At 41.2% G+C, this 12,256-nt stretch overlaps 1 protein-coding gene across 1 annotated transcript in view; it reads right to left on the bottom strand.

The window, feature by feature from the left end:
• The window catches only part of ASB5 (ankyrin repeat and SOCS box containing 5), a 40,732-nt gene that overhangs the window by 27,235 nt on the left and 1,241 nt on the right, over positions 1 to 12,256 (bottom strand). The gene's annotated exons all lie outside the window — the stretch shown is intronic.

Below are 12,256 nucleotides of genomic sequence, written 5' to 3'. Positions count from 1 at the left end.
CTGTGGCTCTGTCTTGCCAATTTGTTGCCTTAACCATGGAGAAGGGAGTTCCTGACACTGAAACAGATCATTCCTCCTACTGGAATCCTCTAGCTGCCTGTGCCTGAAGAAGCCAGTTGAGTGCCTAAGCAAAAGCAAGATTTTTAAAACATTTATTTTTATCATTCCTACAATTGTGATAATTAAAAAAAGTGAAAGTCACGCAATTGTGTCTGACTCTTTGCGACCTCATGGACCATACAGTCCGTGGAGTTCTCCAGACCAGAATACTGGAGTGGGTAAGCCTTTCCCTTCTCCAGGGGATTTTCTCAACCCAAGTTTCGAACCCAGGTCTTCCCACTAACACAGATACTAAAGAATCTGGGGCCTGGGAGTAACATACAGAGGCTTCCCAGGTAGCTCAGGGGTAAAGAATCTGCCTGCCAATGCAGGAGATGCAAGAGATGCAGGTTCGACCCCTGGGTTGGAAAGATTCCCTGGAGATGGGAGGCTACCCATTCCAGTATTCTGGTCTGGAAAATTCCATGGACAGAGAAGACTGGCGGGCTACAGTCCATGGTGTTACAAAGAGTTGGACACAACTGAACAAACACACACACACACACACACACACACAGAGTAACATACAGACTGGCCTGAAGGAGAAGAACTGAAACCTGGAGGACTTGTTCTAGCAGGTATTGATTCAAAGTTTTACATCAGCCAAATCCCTTCCTGCAACGTCTGAGACCCGACAACTTCCTGGTCTGCTTTATTAGACAGAAAGAGCCATCCCCTGTCGGTTCAGTTTTGGTATCTGGTTTCTGGTGTGTTTTCTATTCACGGTACACACTTTGAAGTACCATGTTCAATTTTAAATGAACGGAGAAAAAAATGTTCAATAACATTTGAAGATTGGCTCAGAAAGTTTAAAAGATTAAGAATAAAAATGCCTTTGCTTAAAGTGAGAAATCAAAAGGTAAACAAGTAGCGTTCTTCTCCAAAAGGCAAGAGGTTTTGGAGTTCCTACAAGGTGAAGAAGCTACTTGAATATATTAACAAACATTAACTGAGTACAAAATACACATAAAGGATTTGTTTGTCTAATGCCAACTCATGAGGTTAAAAGGAAACAGAGAAAAGGGACAGTAAGTCTGATTAAGAAAAAAAGGGGAGTGGGTTAAAGTTAAATAATGATTTAACTTCTGGACAGAATGGATTTCCTGTCTTCATTTGTTGCCCTAGAATCTCCAGATTAACCTTTACTTGGTGCACACAGGGGCCATTCCACTGGCCGAGGCAGGATTGTAACAGGTGATGCCTTACAAACAAAGGAGTGTGATACCATGCAGTAGTTGGGAGAGCACAGTGATGATGTGAAAAGGGATCATATGTACGGAAAGTCTTTGTGGACTACACCAAAAGCATGACATTATCATCAGAAAGGGCGGGGAAGGTTTTATACACAACATATGAAGCAAAACCGTGCACATACTCCGGTATATATACATTTGATTGGTATTTTGCCAACTTCCAAACATAGCTTTTGAAGCTTCTGCACGAGCGCTAAGTCACTTCAGTCATGCCCAACTCTGTGGCACCTTATGGACTGTAGCCCGTCAGGCTCCTTGGTCCATGGGATTCTCCAGCATGAATACTGGAGTGGGTTGCCATGTCCTCCTCCAGGGGATCTTCCTGACCTAGGGATCGAACCTGCATCTCTTAGTGTCCTGCATTGGCAGGCAGGTTCTTTACCATCAGAGCCACCTGGGAAGCCTCTAAAAGCTCCTACGTTCAAGAGCATTGCTGCTGGACTATTATGATTCTGGCATTACAACAGAGAACTGGATTTCCATCACCTCATAAGACAAATGGCCAGTATTCTATCAGAAGCATGATTCCTTAAGTGTCTGTGAAGACTGGGCTAGCCTGAGCTCCCTTCTGATAATCTGGGAGAGTCGTCATGTGCTGCTGCAGTCTCAGAAATGTTACTCTCCAGTTTGTGAAGTGGCTGTTAAGACACTGATTTGAGAAAGTTCTCTGTCCATCAACATATTCCAGCCAAGCTTTCGGTAGTAAAGCTGGTTTCTGACTTGAGCCTCACCCTGATCACAGACATTGCAGGACGACGCAAGCCCCGGAGACCTACCAACCAACAGGCTTAACATTCCTGCTGTTTGTATCATCACTTTGTTCCCCATTTACAATATACAGTTTAATGCTCTCATTCTGAAGAGAGAAGACTCAATCATTATTTATGGTTCATTTTCTGAGCAGAGGCTTAGTCACCTTCATATAATCCTTGCAGTAGCCTGATAAAAAAGCAATGGTTCTAGGGTGGGATGGATTGAGAGAGTGGTACTGAAACATAGGCACTGCCATGTCAAACAGACGGCTGCTGGGAAGTGGCTGCATGACTCAGGGAGCTCAGCCTGGTCTCCGTGATAACCCAGAGGGGTGGGGTGGGGTGGGAGGTGGGAGGGAGGGTCAAGGAGGGAAAATATGTATACGTATGGCTGATTCATATTGATATGCTTCAGAAATCAAGATAACATCATAAAGCAATTATCCTCCAATTAAAAATAAAAAATTTTAAAAATAAAATAAAAAAAGAAGCAACAGTTCCTAAAAGCTCTTGAAGGGGTATTTTGCAACCATGTGTCTAGGTTCCCAGATAATTTAAATACTGATAGACTTTGAAAGTATTTAATGCTTCTGTGAAATAATTTTGCATCCTCTTCCCAAATATAGTTCACTCATTTTTTAAAAGGTTTACTTTTCTCTTTCCTCATAAGAAAAAAAACCAAACTTTTTTGTAAGACATGTCCAGTGAAAAGCCATTTTGCTGGCTTCCTGGAGAGACCAGCTGGTAGAAAAAAAGCAGAGAAAATGAAGGGAAAAAGCCGACTTCCTAAACAGGCTGACTCAGACTCAGCTCTTTGCTGTTAGTGTTGACATGATTGGTTTTTTGTTTTTTTTTTTTTGTTTTTTTGTTTTTTTGGTCTTCCCTATTCAGCTGCCAGGAATTCAGAGAAAAAATAAAAGCGTGAGAAGGACAGTTCGGTGGAGGAAGTCAACATCCAGGGTTTTCAATGTTGGAGGTTCAGAGGCATCAGCCCCTCCTCTGGGGGCTCCATAACAGAGCAGCAGCAGTGTGCTGTTGCACATCACTGTCACACACCACTACACACTCTAGAATCCTCCCAGAAGAACCTTAGGACCCTTCCAGAAGAACCTTAGGACCCTTCCAGAAGAACCTTAGAATCCTTCCAGAAGAACCTTAGAACCCTTCCAGAAGAACCTTAGGACCCTTCCAGAAGAACCTTAGAACCCTTCTAGAAGAACCTTAGGACCCTTCCAGAAGAACCTTAGAACCCTTCCAGAAGAACCTTAGGACCCTTCCAGAAGAACCTTAGGACCCTTCCAGAAGAACCTTAGGACCCTTCCAGAAGAACCTGGCTTCCTACAGTATATTTCACAATCAGGTATTTGACCAGGTTTGCCCAGGAAAACGTTTCTGTCCAAAGAATTTCTGTCAAGAGGAGTTTCTTAGACAGGGTAATAAGATGGTAGGGAAAAAATGTCTGCAAATCATTGAAAACTGTGAACTAGCCCGCCCACACCACAGCATCCCCTCCAGGTCCTCGTCATTCTCACCAACCTGCCAACACCTGGGCTAAGATCCCACGTGACAGCTCAGAATGTCCTGCTTTTTCTGTGGAGCCTGTCAGAGAAAAATATCTGAACAAGAATAGCTTGAGTTCTGAAGGCACATAACCACTTCTCATTTTCGCTTGTAATTGGGGGAAATTTTACATTTTCAATACTTTTTTTAATTTTAAAAAACATTTATCTATTTATTTGGCTGTGATGAGTCAGTTGCGGTATGTGGGATCTTCGCTCTTCCTGGCGGCATGCAGAGGTTAAGACTCTGCACTCCCAAACCAAGGGGCCCAGGTTTGATCCCTGGTCAGGGAACTAGATCCTACATGCCACAATGAAACACTTTCTAAATAGTTAATATTCTGTTTGGAAAGAGCCAGTGGAAAAATCCCGTGGATGACACAGACACCTTACAAGCTAGAGGCTTGGCGTGCTGCAGTCCATGGGGTCGAAAACAGTTGGACGTGACTCAGTGACTCAACAATAACAATAAAATCACTGTGTTGCCTGCAATATGATTTATGCAAAGGTCAGTAAGCCCAAATTATAACTTCCTTCTCCAGAACAGCAGCAGCTTTCCCATAAATTTTGAGCTTACTTAAACAGACCTCCCTGTCTTTCACGTTCCTGGAAGGTCACACCAATTAGATATGCAAGCATGGTTTCAGGGCTTAATATTCACTATACAGGAGCGATTCTCTCCAAATCAATTTGGTCTTGTTTTGCTCCTTCCTTTGAGTAACGAACGGTAAGGATACATAAAACTTCATTCCTCTACTAGATTTTAACAGATGAGCAATTTCATCCTAACTACAGGAAACAGAGAGAGAGAACCTCAGAGCTCATGGACTGTAGCCTGCCAGGCTCCTCTGTCCATGGCATTTCCCAGGCAAGAAGACTGGAGAGGGTTGCCATTTTCTTCTCCAGGGGATCTTCCCGACCCAGGGACTGAACCTACACCTCCTGCATTGGCAGGGGGATTCTTTACTGCTGAGCCATCAGGGAAGCCCGTGAGGTTCTATGTACTTGCACTGTAAGAGAACGGGTACATTTTCCTGTCCAAATTCCCCATCCTGACCATGGCTCAAGAGGGAAATAAGACACAAAGCTTTCAAGGCAGAAACTCCTTTGGTGCATCTTTTCATTCCCTAGATAATTTACTACTTTGACTTGATGGATGATGGGGATCATCATTTCTCTAGGGAAGGAGGCAGAATTTGGAAAACAGAAGGGCTCATCAGTCTTCTCAGTGGATAATCAAGGATGTGTTTGGTTGATCCTGAGGGATTCACTCACAGGGTCATTATGACTTATACGCTCATTATTTAACTGCTATCCTGTCTCTGGGTGCTGAGAACTCTTTAGAAGATCATCTGTTAGCACTTTGACGGCAGACTACCTGCTTCAGTTGACTCACAAGGACCGCTGCGGTGTTATGATGGGAAAGAACAGATTTTCTACGTACCAGCCTTAACTTTAACTGCATCCTTGTCAGTTTTCATTTAAATCAAGCTGCACACTTGATGATGGAGATGCACTGATGTTTCTATTTAAGAACATCAATGACATTTCTGTATTAAATGTTTGTGCTCTGCCCATAGCTTAAGACGGTAAGCCTTCTGGAAAGAGTGTATGTATTTCTGAATGTTTCTATTTTGCTCAGTAGGGGTGATGGTGACATGGAAATTTTAGCTCCTCTGATGGAGAGAGGATGCCCTCATGCTATTGGACATAGTTATGCCCATTCCTGACGGGCCCCAAATGTTTTCTGTTGTTCTAATCCCTAGGAAAGAATGTTGAATGGATACTCAGTTATGACTCATTTTATAGAGTGGTTAGGGTCTGTAAAGATGTGTGTTAACTCACATCATATTTTAAATAAAATGGGACAGTTTAAACATTAAAGAAAAATTCCTCTTGCAGTCCAACATCTGAAGATTCATAAAAGTCAAGCGGTTCTGTTCACGAAGGAAAAGGGGCCATGGGAACCTGTTCCCTCACATTGACCTAGCCTCTCAGTCCTTGAGGCTCTTCTAAAAATCTCCTAAATCTTCTTAGAGGACTGATTTTAAAAATCTTGTCCCCCAGTTGACCATGAAGAATTATAGGATTGAGAAAACAGACCATTCTAACCATTACATGTCCTCCTCAACCTACATGTCACAGAGTATGCTTGTTTAACTACAGGCCACCAGGAAGTGCTAACAATTGAACAGTTTTTAGGCTCCTTAAGCCTCTCCTCCCATGACCTGATATTCTTGGGGCATTTCCAATCTGAAAAGCCAATGGTCTGCTTTGTAGCATTGCTGTAAGAAGGCTGGAAAGAATGAATGATTTGTTCTTTGTGCAGCTGGTGAAGAAGAAATGCCAAAAGTTCTTCACAGGCTGTGAGCGGACTCTTTCTTCCTTTAAGAAACTATTTGAGGGTGGTTTTGGAAGAAGAGGCATTCCAAATAACCCCCCTTGCTTTCAATGGCGTGGCCTGTCACCAGGGATCAACTTTCCTCTCTCTTCCCCAGGTTAGAGAATGAGCTTCCTGTGCTGAGATGAAGCAAGAGTCCACGAGCCTCCGTGGGCCCATTCTGAGGATGTGCAGAGCTGATTCGGCACCCGGGAGGTATTCGACCTCTGAGACGTAGTTCACAGACCACACGTAATGACATGTTGACTCATTACACCTGGGATTTTATAAAAGTACTCACGGTGGTGCTGGTTTCCCTCATGGGTCGGGGGCTCTTTCTTTCAGGCTGAATCCAGTAAATGCACTGGAAAACTTGTAATAGAACTTTTGACTTCGGGACATGCAATCTAAGGATGCATGTATTTTTCACTTTGGCACTGACTCTGTCTCTTAGCAAATATTTATCCTTCAGCCTCTGTCCCCATGAACCAGGCTTGCTCAGTTCCACATCTAAAAGTTCTCTTTTTTTTCTTTACATGCAGCTTGGTTCCATCAGCACTTATACATAATCACGTATGTTCTGCTTTTGAAGTTTTTCCTTCAGCTCCATCTTCTTTAGGATCTGATACTCTCAATGGACTTCCTTAGGGAACATTCATTGCAGAATTTAATGTTGTTCAATGTAGCACTTTATGAATTTCCTATGTGCTTGCTCTTTGCTGGTTTTACATGTACAAAGTTTGGCTCCACTGACCCAAGTTTCCTATGACTCAAAAGCAACTCGTACACTCTATGTGTTAAATACATGTATGTACACCCACATATATACACATATATGCATTCATCCATGTACACATAGCACATAATACAGTGCCAGGAGCAGAGCAGGTATTCAAGTGTTTACTGAACTGAATTAAATTCAAAATTGTATCAGTTATGTCAATTAATAAGAGAAGTAGCTTACTTTCATAATTTACCATCCTCTAAAAGAGAGTGCAAATTGAAAAGCAGAAGGTCTAGACCTAGTTTTCATTCTTTAACTACAGTTATTATATAAAATTTTTAGAGTTGACTATAACCATGCCACCTATATACAAAATTCAATTTTAAATTGTTCACCAACATACTTTTTATTCTTCAAAGGGCTTAATGGATAAGCAGTGAGCACACTGGCTCTTGTCTAAAAAAATTCTTTCGGCAATAAAACTGTGCACCTACAGGTAAAGATTTAGGCAGGAGATATATGAGATAGAGGGCTTCCCTGGTGGCTCAGACGGTAAAGAATCTGCTTGAATGCGGGAGACCTGGGATCAATCCCTGGGTTGGGAAAATCCCCTGGAGAAGGAAATGGCAACCCACTCTAGTATTCTTGCCTAGAGAATTCCATGGACAGAGGAGCCTGGTGGGCTACAGTCCATGGGGTTGAAAAGAGTCAGACATGACTGAGCAACACACATATGAGTTAGAGGTAATAATAGGTTGAGAGATGAAAAGGTGAACAGGGAGCAGCAATCGGGAACTGGGAAGCTCTGGAGCATGATGAATGAGGACACATGCATGATGAGAGAAGAGGCCTGTGGTTAGCACAGCTTTTGTTTACCTGATAAACCCTGGGCAGAACCTTCTTATCTCCACACTCTCTCCTCTGTGCTCCCCGAGCACCCCTTCAACTGTGCAAATCAGCACTCACCATCCTTCAAATTACTTGGTCATCTGTTTGTCTCTCTCACTAGACGATACATACCTTTAGGAGACAGACAGTGATTTGTCTGTATATTTCATCCTGAATGCCTAGCACTGTGCCTTTGATACAGAATACACACAAGTAAAAGGTATGGAAGAATACTCCTAGGAAACCAGTCCCCTCCTAAGCAATAATGAGCTATGCTGCATTCTTTAATTCCAAAAATCTAAGCATTTCTCCAAATACAGAGGAAGAGGAACAATATTAATACATTAAAATATGACAAAGCCTTTTGCACCCTGGAAACTTTGTTCTCAGATTCCTGATTAAATTCACAGTATTATATTCGTCCCTTCCAAAAAAAGTGCCCTGGCATTTCCAAAAAAAATAGTAGAAATGTGGGCAAAACGAGTCTCTTAAAAACCTTTTTGGTAGCAATTTTGATTATAACGTCATGTTTCTTGCCAGAGAAGAACTGTTCTATTTATTCCAGTTATTCTTATCTGGTGATTTTCCATTAAGTATAGAAAAATGTATCCCCAGACTCTCACATCTTCAAGGTATTTTTATACCTTTATACAATGAGCACTATAAAAGAACTGAGCCTACAGGTTGGCTTGACATTTTTCAATGCTGAGATTCTGAGAAATGTTCCCAACATAACTAACCTCACAATCAATACAGTAGCACCGAAACCCACAGCAAACAAGTTGTTCCTGGGGAACAGGTATAATGGGCATGACTGTTGCCCTTGCTGGCATCAGCCATAAAGTTAAATCCCTTAAGTTGTTTTTAAACCTGGGATGGATTCTACTGATGGAGAAAAAAGTTATATCATACAAAGTTCTAGCTGCTTTTCCTACCCAGGTTCCAATGTTCTCCAAAATGATAAGTCCTTTGTCATTGACTCGACTCAGACTGCACCTTTACCCTGTATCCTATTTCGAAATGTCAACAATAGACTCACTGGAAAAAAAAAAAAAAACTGCATGCTTAATGGCAACCCTGAAACCAAATATCTGAAATCTCAAGCACAAATATTCTACCAGATGATTCCTCACACATTCTATATTCTATATCAAGCCTCAACTATGAAAGGAGTGCTGAGGAGGCTGGGTGTCACGAGATTGTTTTTCAGGCAGCTTCATGGAGTCATTACCTCGATGAATTTTCCACACTCTAAAATTTGGTCCATGGCCTTGCAGGCTTGGAAACCTGATCTGTCGGCAAAGCTGGAGCTAAGCCACATCTCTGAGGTGGACTTACAACTCAAAGAGCACAGTGCACCAAAGAGTGATGTCAAGATGCAAACATATTAATTTACCACGAGAATCATAAATGTCAGATGGACTGAAACCCTCCCAGGGCAAGCCAGCACATTCTATCTCTGTGGACAGAGGCAGAGGGGGAGCCAAGTCATAACCGTAAGGTTACTTGGTGATGAAAAAGTGGAACAAAGGGAATAAACAGTAAATAAATCAAAAACAAGACAGGAATTCAGAGTCTAGAGCTATGATTTCCCAACTCACCCTGACATTTCACACTAGAAGAAGTGACCCATCAGACTTGCCAGGCAGCTGAGGACCCAGCTCTCAGGGGTGGCATTACTTGGGAACTGCAGACCCACCTGGGTGGGTAATTAGTCCTTCTTCTGATTGACAGACTTTTCCTTTAGGTATATCACTGTCTAATTCTGGGAGACCCTAAGGTAACCACTACTCTCTCCGCTGATGGATTTAAAGGTACCATCAGGTTCATTCATTTCTTATTTTTGTTTATTTTTTGTTGTCATTCTTTTCTTTCCATTCAGGCCACTACCACTACCAGAAAATCTAGGGCCTCATCTCCTGACGACAGGGTCTAACTGATCTACCAACTTCAACCCTGTCCCCTTACCCAACTCCAAAGACCACTACTGTATAAACTGACCTTAAATTAGCATTTTATATGTTTTCCAAACTTCCCTCATACCAGACACTCCCAATGACTTCTACTGCTGCCAAAGTTAAGTTCAAATTGCTTAGCCTGCTATTCAAATTCTTTCATATCTGTGCCCAATTTATTACCATTTTTTCTATTTCATGAACCTTTAACTCCAGGCAAATCTACTATCTCTTTAACATCATATGTGCACCCTAACTCCTGTCTCTGCTCCCTCCTGGGTTCCTAGGAGTCAACTCAAGATCTTCACCCTCCATGAAAATATCTCTGAAGGTCCAAATCTGAAATTGACCTTTCCATGCTTCAGGCTCATTTGGTATTTAGTGTATCTGGAAAGTAATTATTATACATCGTACCAAAGGACAGGGGAGCCTGGCATGCTGTAGTCCATGGGGTCTCAAAGAGTCAGACACAACTTAGTGACTGAACAACAGACATCTCCTCAATTAGAATAACCTGCTTACGGTTGGGAACAGTACATTTTGCCTTTTTTATATCCTATTTCTTCAATGCCTTTATACCAGGGTGCTCAATAAACACACTTAGAACTGACCTTGTCTACATGTAGGTTAAACTACTGAACTCCCCTAAGAGCCTAAGATAGAACTTGAAAGGTAGACCCTTAGCTGTTTCTCCAGGTGTCTGTGAGTTGTCAGTGGCACATGCTTCTTCCACACCTTTAGAGGGATTTCATAAAATCGGCATTCTCCCCAACATCTCACTTGCTCTCTGTACTGTCTGATGTAACAGCTAGAGACACCTTTCAACTTCTGTTAGTTTCACTGAATCAGCCTCAAAGTAAAGTGCTGGCTTTAAAAATAGACTAGACCTCAGGTATGTGGAGACTGTCATCAGGACATTTAACAGCAAGAACCTTATGGGGAAATAGTTACATAGAAAAGCCTAAGAGGTCCCTCCAGTATGATGGTGCAGTTGGTAACAGGGTGAAAAGTCAGATTTTTATGGTTTATTGGAATAGCAAAGGGATCAAGAAGGAAACAATCTTAAGCAATTTTAGTTACCTTGTTGGTTTTTGGTATTCTTACCTGTTCCTACCAGGTCTCCAGCCTGATTGGAAAGTATATTAAGAAAGATCACCCCTTATTTGTCTAAGACAATGAGCTGATTTGCAACGGTATCCGGGAAGACAGAGTTTCTTTTATTTCCTACCAAAGAACTATTGCTCACTGGGAGGATATCCAGACTGTTGTCAACAGGGTCTTCGGTGATTATGAAAGACATGAAAATACACACACCATCTCATATTTCATGGAATTTGGCAGCTCCCCATCAGAAATGTTGGGGAACAATCTGGCTAAGTCTTGAAAGTAGGAACGAGAAACCTAACTCAGAGTGGAACGAAGGTGATAATCTTTCCTAGGAAGGAGGAAATTGCTAGATTAAGCAAAGATAATTAAGCCTGATTGGTTAATTATAAAAACATAAACACAATAAAGATAGTTTAATCGTAGTAAATAAAAGAAAAACCTATATTAAAACAGAGTACAATTTCTTCCTAGGCAAGGAAGAATTAATTCTTAGAGGTAGACCAAGAGTTTGTAAGGTTCCTGACTGTCCTCCTAACATTAAAATAAAATTGGAGACTTATTATTCCAACACTGAATACACATTATAATATATTGTATTGGTCAATATATATGTGAATGCAAGCTATAGGAAGTGAGAATCTTATAAACAGGTACAAAATTATAAATAACATATAACAGATTTGAAATTTTGATGCTCCCCATTTATATTCCCAGAAAAAGTATTTTCTATTAGTGAGTGTTAATTTCTTTCTCTCCTTTTTGAAATATAATCCTAGAGTTCTACTATATCTTAACACAAACTCATCAAAACAGATGGGAACATGGAAGCCATTTCCCAGCTTCCCGGGGGCTTCCCAGAATGAACAGACTGCGATCAGGCTAAAGAGGGAACAACCGTTTCTTTTATTTGTAAATAAGTTCAAAAGGAGATTTCAAAGCTTCCTCAAAAACCCTTGTCAATTCACCAAAATTGTTGGATTTCTAGCCAATATTTCAGTTCTTGTGTACGGCAGTTCTCATAACACGTAGACGGGATTTGATTATGAAGTAATGAGTTATGGGCTGCCCGTGACCGTAAACTTCATCACCTTATGCCTGCATCATCTATTTAGTCTTATATCTAAAAACATGAGGTTTACTTTAAAATCTAATCTCTTACGTTTGCTGGTTTTTTAAAACAGAATATTCCCTTTACCAACATGGTATATGCCACATTTAAACAATTATCCCTATTCTGAGCTGGTGGGTGAAAGATTAAACGTTGCCTGTTTCCTCTAGAGCCCACCTTCCTTGTCCAGATTTCATCCTGTCATTTAGATTTTCCTCACTTTGAGCGAACACGTAACTTTCTCATTTTGCATAAGAACAATCTTCTTTGGGGGGAAAATGTATTCCTTATCTACCACATACACCAAAAAATATTTTCTACCTTTGTTCAATTTTACATATACCTACAGAGTCACCTAGATTTTTAAAATAAGTTATTTCACAAATTGAAAAGTATAGAAAAGCAGATACACGCTTTCTATTCTAAGCATT

Source organism: Bubalus bubalis, chromosome 1 (assembly GCF_019923935.1).
Source record: "Bubalus bubalis isolate 160015118507 breed Murrah chromosome 1, NDDB_SH_1, whole genome shotgun sequence".
NCBI classification, from domain to species: domain Eukaryota; kingdom Metazoa; phylum Chordata; class Mammalia; order Artiodactyla; family Bovidae; genus Bubalus; species Bubalus bubalis.
The sequence above is the reverse complement of the archived record's forward strand: the minus strand, read 5'-3'. Positions and strand labels throughout refer to the sequence as shown.